The sequence below is a fragment of the Pantherophis guttatus genome, chromosome 1 (assembly GCF_059756535.1).
Source record: "Pantherophis guttatus breed Tessera chromosome 1, ASM5975653v1, whole genome shotgun sequence".
NCBI classification, from domain to species: domain Eukaryota; kingdom Metazoa; phylum Chordata; class Lepidosauria; order Squamata; family Colubridae; genus Pantherophis; species Pantherophis guttatus.
Genome location: NC_142063.1, coordinates 335,333,916 through 335,342,973, shown reverse-complemented (window position 1 = coordinate 335,342,973; position 9,058 = coordinate 335,333,916).

The window sequence follows — 9,058 nt, the reverse complement described above, 5'->3', positions numbered from 1 at the left end:
AGCTTTTTATAATTTTTTTTCAGCCAGCTATCAGCCTAAATGTAAACACAAGGGCGATGTAATGTTTCACAGGGGTTTCAGCAACGTTTTGAGTGCAGCACTGCCAAACTTTTATAGTTAGAAAACTCTTCCCAATATTGAGTTGAAATCTGTCTTTTGGTAACTTTAATCTTTTCTCCTATCTGCCTTGTCCTCTGGAAATTTTGTTTAATGTATATTCATTTGCAAAAAAACCCTACCCTTTCTCTAATACAATTTATGTGTATCATTTTCAGGAACACGCATCTTTATACATACCCATTTTTCCTAATGCACCCTCCAAGGCAGGAAAGATATTAAATGTCACAGATTAACAGGTTAACAGAGTTGGAAGGGACCATCTAGTTTAACCCCCCACTCAAGCAGGAGACCCTACACCATTTCTGACAAATGGCAGTCAGTGGTGGGTTGCTCCCGGTTCGTGCTAGTTCTTGCGAACTGGTAGTAATGGCGGTAGGAGGCTCCACCCACCTGTCCTGACGTCATCACTGACGATCTGCGCATGCACGTGCATGCACGTGTGCTCCCATTGTGAACCGGTAGTAAAAGTAAGTGGAAGAAGAACAGTTAAGACAAAAGGGGCGACTCAGGAGTAAGGCTTGGAGATGATTGGCCCCTCCAATAAGACATAAAGATGGAGCAAAGGGACATGAGCCTTTGCAGGAAACAACTTTGTTTGTTCTGGTCGGTTTAAATTCTGAAGCTCCATTTTGACTCTGTGCTCGGTGTGGCCTTGCAAAGCTAATTGCCAATTAGATTTTTGGCAGCGTGTCAAGGGAGATAAAGGTGGGTGCTTATAAGCCTTATCCTGAAGGATTGTGGCAGACTTCTGTCAGACTCTTTACAAACTATTTGTGACTTATCATGGGCTGTGAATGAACAGAATTCACCACCGTTGAAATAAAAAGAGAGTTTTTGGGACTAATCATGTGCTTTTTACTGTCTCAGGAAGCCTATGTCAGAACATGCGCCACCATGGCTCTAGTACAAAATGATGGCACATAATCAGTCAATCAATTCTGACAAGTTGTAAATCTCTAAACTGGCTTATATAAATACATTCTTTCAAAAACAGCCCTCCTGCACCTGCATAAAATAACTGTTATATTGGAGAAAACAAACCAAATCTAACTTTCCCCTGGCATGCTAATTTTCTACTTCACGGAATTTCTTTATTAATTGTTTAATATGTGAACAAACATGCCTCATTCTAGGCCTAGTTGGGATATTTTTATCTGTACATTTTGGCTATTTTTTTCTGCTGAATCTTGCCCAATTCTCAGAGACTGTCTGGACAAAAGAGGTGGGTTTCAGCAGGTTCTGACCAGTTCTAGAGAACCGGGAGCAGAAATTTTGAGTAGTTCGGAGAACCGGTGGTAAAAATTCTGACTGGCCCCACCCCCATCTATTCTCTGCCTCCCAAGTCCCAGTTGATCAAGCGGGAATGGGAATGCAGTAACCTTCCCCTGCCACACCCAGCAAACCACACCCACCAAGCCATGCCATGCCCACCAAGCCACACCCACAGAACCAGTAGTAAAAAAAATTGAATCTCACCACTGCTGGACAAGTCCCTGAAGTTTTCTTGGCATGGATTTTCAGAAATGGTATACCATTCCTTTTTCATATGACCCTGAAATTATTCCCAGTGGAAAAGTTTCTGGCCTCATTTCTATTTGTTGATTTATAATTTCTTCTATTTGTGTTTTAATTATTTGCCAGAATTGTTTTGCCTTACGACAAGACCACCACATGTGATAATAAGTTCCCTTTTGGTGTTTACATTTCCAACATAGCGGAGAGGTATTTGGAAACATCTTTGCCAATCTGGCAAATGGGAGATGCCACCTATAGAACATTTTATACATATTTTCTTTATAGAGTACAGACGTTGTTAATTTGTAGTTTATATTCCATAATTTCTCTCATTTATCTAATTCAATATTGTATCCAAAATACTTAATCATTCACATAATTACAGCAGCACGATTATCTTTCGCCTAGAACTGGAAAAATAACGATATACCATTAGAAGACAATGTGATTAGAAAAATTATGGAGTGTGTAGAAATGGATAAGCTTACGAAGGAGATACAAGAAAAAGACGAAACAGAATACTACCTAGTCTGGGAGAGATGGTATAAATGGGTGGAGAAAAGGGGGGGAGGGAAACAGGACAAGGAAAGACTAAATAATGGTTAAATTAGGTGGCAAAATATAGGAAGAAATGGGAAGAAATAAAAATTGTGGAAAGGAAATTAGGTACATGTTTATGTCAAATGTAAATATAATAATTAGAATAATATAATATATTATAATGGTGTATATATGATATATTAGAAATATATGTATAAAGATATATTAAGATAAGAGAGAGAAAATATATAAATATGGATTACAGACACGAAACTGTTGAAGAGAAGAAGATGTAAATATCTGTTTTTTGTTTGTTTGTTTTTTAAAAAACTGTTTAATAAAATATTTTTTAAAAAGGAAAAGAAATGGTGTGCCACTGTCTTCTTCCCAGGGCTGCGAGAAAGTGACTGGCCCACAGTGACTGGCTTTATGCCTAAGGCAGGACTAGAAATCACAGCTTCCTGGTTTCTAGCCTCATATGTCAATCACTACACCAAACTGGCTCTCAATTTTGGCCATAGTGTATTATAAAACATTTGCAAATATTACAGACGCTACTTGAATTCCAAATATAATTTCCAGAAACTTGAATACTTGATTTCAAAATAACCTTTCCTCGTGAAGGAGCTAGAATTAGAATTTCCAAGTGAAGGAGCTAGAATTCATATTCTTCAAGATGCTAGTAATAAGAGCCATTTTTCTCTCAGAATTTATAAAATGTCATGTTTCTTACACAGGACTCACAGTCACAAAAGATTTCTTTGAACATAGCCTTTTAAAAATATCCATTTACCTCCCAGGGGTTAAACAGTTGCTCTGAAGCAATCTTTGCAAGAGAACGTGAGAGCTGTTCAGTAATGGGTTTTGCCCGGTTTGTATCCATTTGCCTCACAAAGAAAAGTGAAAAGGCCAACTACCATTTTTAAAAGACATTTTCAAAATCCTCCTTTTAAAAAGAGGCTTTAATGTCTTTGAATCCTTTCCTGGAGTTTGCAAAAAAATATGAGGAAAAAATAGAGATAGAATTTGATGGAAACTTTGCTGCAGCTACAAGTGAGGTTGTGATTCGATAAGCAAGGAGATTGGCTTTCAAAAAACCCCAAAAGTGGGCCAAACATAGAAATTCTGCATAAAATTGTACCATCAAGGAAAGTACACCAGTAATACTAAAGTCTGACTGTGATAGTTTTGTAAAACTTCAAATTATTATAACCTACTCATTCCTTAAAGGTAAAGGCAGGGGTGAAATCTACTTATCTTCCCTACCGGTTCAGAAGTGCGAGCTCCGCTCGCACGCGTGCACTCATCACATGCGTGCACGGACCCTCTGCGCATGCGCAAACCCTTCTGTGCATGCACAGAGGGTAAAAAACAGGTTACTTTCTGGTTAAAACCAGGAAGTAATGACAACCAGGTGGGTGGGCCAAGCCTCGAGCTGCCATCGCTACCGGTTCTCCGAACCACCCACCCCAATTGCTACCGATTCGGCCAAACCTGTCCAAACTGGTAGCATTTCACCCCTGGGTAAAGGTAAATATTTCCCCTGACCAGTTGTGCCCGAGTCTAGGGGGCAGGGCCCGTCTCTGTTTCCTAGTGGAGGGACCCCATCTTGTCCAAAGATGCTTCTGTGGTCATGTGGCCATCATGACTATATGTCAAGGAGCATGGAACACTATTATCTTCCCATTGAAGTAGTACCTATTTATCTACTTGCGTTTGCATGCTTTCAAACTGCTAAGTTGGCAGGAGCTGATCCAGGAACGGGAGCTCACCCTATCATGCAGTGCTTGGGTCTCAAACTGCCAACTTGTTGGTCAACAAGCCAAGTGTCTTAACTGCTAGACCACCATGCTCCCTTTCCTTCAGATATCTTATACTAGAAATCTTATTATCCTTGAGGGTGACAATCATGATCCTGACCTTGACCAGTCATAGGGTATGGAGTAAGTGAGTATTGTGCTCTGAAGTGTTTGGAGTGATCCAGACTGGGAAGTTTGATAGATCTTCATTCTACTTTCTGGAAGATTAGAGGCAACTAGAACCTCAATTAGAAATTAATGAAAGATTGATCATTCTTGGAGGAATGTTCCAAGAACTTCTTCCAGAATGTTCTTGGATATTTTGGAAGAAAGAAGAAGGAAGCAGGTGATATGGCAGCACTCTTCACATATTGTGAAGCCCCCCCAAAAGAAGACCAAAGCAGACTGACATTTCATATTTCCAGAAAGATCGTATGTAGAAAAATGCTCAATTCTTCATCCTCGCAGTTCAGGACAAGGAAGAATGGGTTTAAATTTCAGGAAGGCAACTTCTAATTGAATGTTTGGAAGGAAAAAGAATCCTAATTGGAAGGGCAGTTTGAAAGGGGAACTGATCATCCATCAAGATGTAAGTTTACCAATTCAGCCAATGATTTCAGAATAACCGAATGATAGAGTTGGAAGGGACCTTGGAGGTCTTCTAGTCCAACCCCCTGCTCTAGCAGGAAACCCTATACCATTTCAGGCAAAGGATTATCCAATCTCTTCTTAAAAACCTCCAGTGTTGGAACGCCCACAACATCTGGAGGCAAGTTATTCCACTGATTAATTGTTCCAAGTGTCAGGAAATTTCTCCTTAGTTCTAGGTTGGTTCTCTCCTTGATTCACATGACACCTGGACAACGATTTGTAGAGAAGCTTTAATTTGGATTCCTGCATTGAGCAGAAGGCTGGGCTTAATGACTGGAATCATCCTTTCAGTCTCTATCATTCTTTAAAGGTCTTCCTCCCCCTATTCTGCATTGCACGTCATGCCATCTCCCCAATGAAGAGTCAAAGGTGTTGAAACTAATTTCCATGCAGAAGTTTCCAGGTTCAATTTTTGGCATCTCCAAGCAAGATCAGAAAAGATAATTGCCTGAAACTCTGTAGAGACATCATACTGTCTGTCAGTGCAGGACAGCTAGAAAATTAACCTGTTCTAACATAAAGCAAATTATGAAGAGGAAATGATTCAGTCGCTCACCCATATACATATATATTTTAGCTACTGATAAGCTTTCAAATATGCAGATTGAATATCCAACCTCATATGGAGTTTTGAAGAAATCATGCCTTCTTATTCATTGAAGAAAGCAGCTCAGCTCAAGTAGATATGATGTATGTCGAAGAGCCGAGGTGGTGCAGTGGTTAGAGTGCAGCACTGCAGGCTACTTCAGCTGACTGCTAGTTGCAGTTCGGCAGTTCAAATCTCACCTGCTCAAGGTTGACTCAGCCTTCTATTTTTTTTTTTAATTTGATTTATATGCCGCTCTTCTCCGGAGACTCAGGGCAGCTTACAATGCGCTAAGCAATAGCCTTCATACTTTTGTATATTTATACAAAGTCAGCTTATTGCCCCCACAAACTGGGTCCTCAATTTACCTACCTTAGAAAGGATGGAAGGCTGAGTCAACCTTGAGCCTGGGGAGATTCGAACTTGCAGTAATTGCAGGCAGCTGAATGTTAATAACAGGCTATTAGTCTGCTGCGGAACCAGGATCTTGTTCCAAGGTGGGTAAAATGTGGACACAGATTGTTGGGGACAATATGCTGACTCTGTAAACCACTTAGAGAGGGCTGTAAAAGTACTGTGAAGCAGTATAGAAGTCTTAGTGCTATTGCTATTGCTTTGTAGGACTCATTAAGTAAAGGTAAAGGTAAAGTTCCCCTTGCACATATGTGCTAGTCGTTCCCGACTCTAGGGGGTGGGGTTCATCTCCATTTCAAAGCCAAAGAGCCAGTGCTGTCCGAAGATGTCTTCATGCTCATGTGGCCGGCATGACTTATTGCCTTAATCACTGTACCAAACTACCTCAGATTCTTCTCTTCTCTTCTCTTCTCTTCTCTTCTCTTCTCTTCTCTTCTCTTCTCTTCTCTTCTCTCCTGCTCCCTCTCCCTCTTCCATTCCATTCCATTCCATTCCATTCCAATCCAATCCAATCCAATGGAGTGCTAGTCTGGTGTAGGAGAGCCAAGGACAACCCCTTCTAAAAATATTGTCAAGAAAATATTGCCAGGAGTCAGCACTGACTTGGAACCCCTCTCCCACCCGAAATATGTAAGTGATTATAAGGTAATGGTAAAGGTTCTCCTCACACATATGTACTAGTTGTTCCCAACTCTAGGGGGAGGGGCTCATCTCTGTTTCAAAGCCGAAGAGCCAGCGCTGTCTGAAGACGTCTCCGTGGTCATGTGGCTGGCATGACTAAACGCCAAAGGCACACGGAACGCTGTTACCTTCCCACCAAAGGTGGTGCCTATTTTTCTACTTGCATTTTTTACTTGCTTTCGAACTGCTGGATTGGCAGAAGCTGGGACAAGTAATGGGAGTTCATCCCGTGATGCGGCACTAGGGATTCGAACCGCTGAACTGCTGACTTTTTGATCGACAAGCTCAGCATCTTAGCCACTGAGCCACCGTGTCCCTGCAGATTGAATATCCAACCTCATATGGAGTTTTGAAGAAATCATGCCTTCTTGTTCATTTAGAAAGCAGCTCAGCTCAAGTAGATGCGATGGATGTAGGACTCATTAAGGAAAGCATAAATTGATGTGGATCGTTAATGGATAGCTTATTGGTTCATTTTTTAATCCATTCTGCAGAAGGAGAGAGGATGAATCCACACATACTCATTCCTCTCTTCCTCTGATGAGCACCTTTCTTTCTTTCTTTCTTTCTTTCTTTCTTTCTTTCTTTCTTTCTTTCTTTTTCTATATATCAGTGTATATATATAAACATATATATGTATACATATACATATACATATAGAGACCAACACACTTCCAAACAACCACATGCATGCATTCCTAAATCAAAATTAATTTTTTAAGGCAATTCATTCATAATTAATATGCCCCTGAATCAATTACATGTATCATTCTGTCTGAGCTCACACTGGAATAATTTGGTTATATAAACAGATGGAATAAACTTGGCCAAAATGAAGGCCCAAAAAAATTTGAAAATTGCTTTTGCAGAGCCTAAGCATGGCTTCTTATGAAGACTGCTCTCGTGAGCCAGCCCACCCAGTTCTTGCTTTCCTGAAACAATTTGGTTTGGTCTGGTTTTGCTTGAAAAGGAAAAGCAATTCAAGTTTTATTCAAGGCTCCGCAAGGCCAATGTTTTAGGACCGTGATGGCGAACCTATGGCACAGGTGCCAGAGGTGGCACGCGAAGGCCTCTCTGCTGGCACACGAGCTGTCACCCAGCTCACCTCCATCATACATGTGTGTGCGCCTCCCACTGGCCATCTGACTTTTGGGTCTCTGGTGCGGGAGTGGGGTGCATGCGGGAGATGCGCGCGTATGTGCAGAGGTTTGCGCACGCATGCGCAGGGGTGGGTGGGATCACACACGTACATTTTAGGTCCCAGGAGGATTCAGGGAGGCCTGTCAGGCCCAAACCTGGATGGGGGGGTATGGCATGCCCCCCCACAGCCCGTTTTTGGTCCCAGGAGGCTTTAGGGAGGCTTGCCAGGCCCAAAATGGGCTACGGGGGGTCATGTGCGCATGTGCGGGGGGGGTAGGGGGAGCAGGGGGGGTCACACTTGCATGTGTGCGGGTCAGGGGGGACATGGGGGGTTGTGTGCGCATGTGTAGGGGGTAGGGCACGCAGGGGGCATTGCATCATGGATGTGGGCACGCGCACATGCGACCCCCCCCATGAGACCCCCACTTTTGGCACACGACGGCAAAAAGGTTAGCCATCACTGTTTTAGGACTTTTCGCCACCTAGAACCGCTTGCTTGAGATGGGCAGCTGTAGGAATTAATTAAATAAATCAGGACAAATCCTCCTGTTTCCATCGTCCCAGTTCCTTTAATTCACTCAGATAAAATAGCCAAATAGTTTGGCCTTGGTGGGAGTTTGAAAACTCAAAATGCATGCGGCTAGCCCAGGGGTGAGCAACCTGCAGGTCTGGAGCCGCATGTGGCTCTTTTACCCCTCTTCTGTGGCTCCCTGTCACTCAAAATATGCATCACAACCTTCAATGTGCGACACCTGCTGGCACGCGATTTATTGAGCTTTTCAACCCCCAGTAGGCCAACCATGGATAAATCCAAGAAAAGAAAAGTTTCAGAAGAAAACGGAACATTTAATTCAACTACATATGCTAGTTTTGTGGCTGCTCAAGAAATAGTCAGGCACGGGAAGGGTTTTGTGGCTCCCGGTGTTTTCTTTTCTGTGAGAAACAGGTCCAAACGGCTCTTTGAGTGTTTAAGGTTGCAGACCCCTGGGCTAGCCTCATAGAGTTCCTCTTCTTATTTCCTCACTCTTAAAAAATCCTAAGACTGCAGCCAAGAAATTAAAAGACCCTTGCTCCTGGGGAGAAAAGCTATGGCAAATCTAGACAGCTTACTAAAAAGCAGAGACATCACCCTGCCAACAGAAGTGCACATAGTCAAGGCTATGGTTTTCCCAGTTGCAATGTATGGCTGTAAAAGTTGGACCATAAGAAAGGCTGAGGGCCAAAGAATTGAGGCCTTTGAACTATGGCCCTGGAGAAGACTCCTGTGAGTCCCTTGGACTGCAAGGCAGTCAAACTGGTCAGTCCTAGAGGAGATCAACCCTGACTGCTCTTTAGAAGGCCAGATCCTGAAGATGAAACTCAAATACTTTGGCCGCCTAAATGAGAAGGAAGGACTCACTGGAGAAGAGCCTAATGCTGGGAACCATTGAGGGCAAAAGAAGAAGGGGACGACAGAGGACGAGGTGGCTGGATGGAGTCACTGAAGCAGTCAGCATGAGCTTAAATGGACTCCAGAGGATGGTGGAGGACAGGAAGGCCTGGAGGAACATTATCCATGGGGTCGCAATGGATCGGACACAACTTTGCAACTAAGAACTAAAAAAAAACCCTA